Genomic DNA, 523 nt, shown 5'->3' with positions numbered 1-523 from the left:
TGGACAGTTTGGCCATTTTGAAACAATCATATGATCTACTATGCCAGGAATGACAAATTGAAGAGGAATGGGATTGCATTCACTGTCACAAAGTTTCAACATCTATCCTGAAGTACAATGCCATCAGTGGTAGGATAATATCCATATGACTACAAGGAAAATCAGTTAATTCTACTATTATTCAAATTTACACACCAACCACCAAAGCCAAAGACAAGGAAACTGAAGATTTTTACCAACTTCTGCAGTCTGTAATCAGGATATATTGATTATCTATGCAGGAGATCCTAGATAGATAGAGTGGGAGAACAATGTGGAACAAAACTCAAAATCATTTAAAAAAAGTGGGGGGGACCAGGTTTGCTGGTCAGATAGAGCCTGGTGGAACCGCTGAGACTATGCCCCCTAGCTGCCCTTCAGGTCTGGAATTGAACCCACTCTTGTGGCTTCTAGGCAAATGAAAGACAGGCATATGAGCTGAACATTTACATTAGGTACATATACTCCTTGGAGAGATCAATCA

This window comes from Orycteropus afer, unplaced genomic scaffold (assembly GCF_000298275.1).
Source record: "Orycteropus afer afer isolate SDZICR_OR568_19922 unplaced genomic scaffold, OryAfe1.0 scaffold00293, whole genome shotgun sequence".
Taxonomy (NCBI): Eukaryota; Metazoa; Chordata; class Mammalia; order Tubulidentata; family Orycteropodidae; genus Orycteropus; species Orycteropus afer.
The sequence above is the reverse complement of the archived record's forward strand: the minus strand, read 5'-3'. Positions refer to the sequence as shown.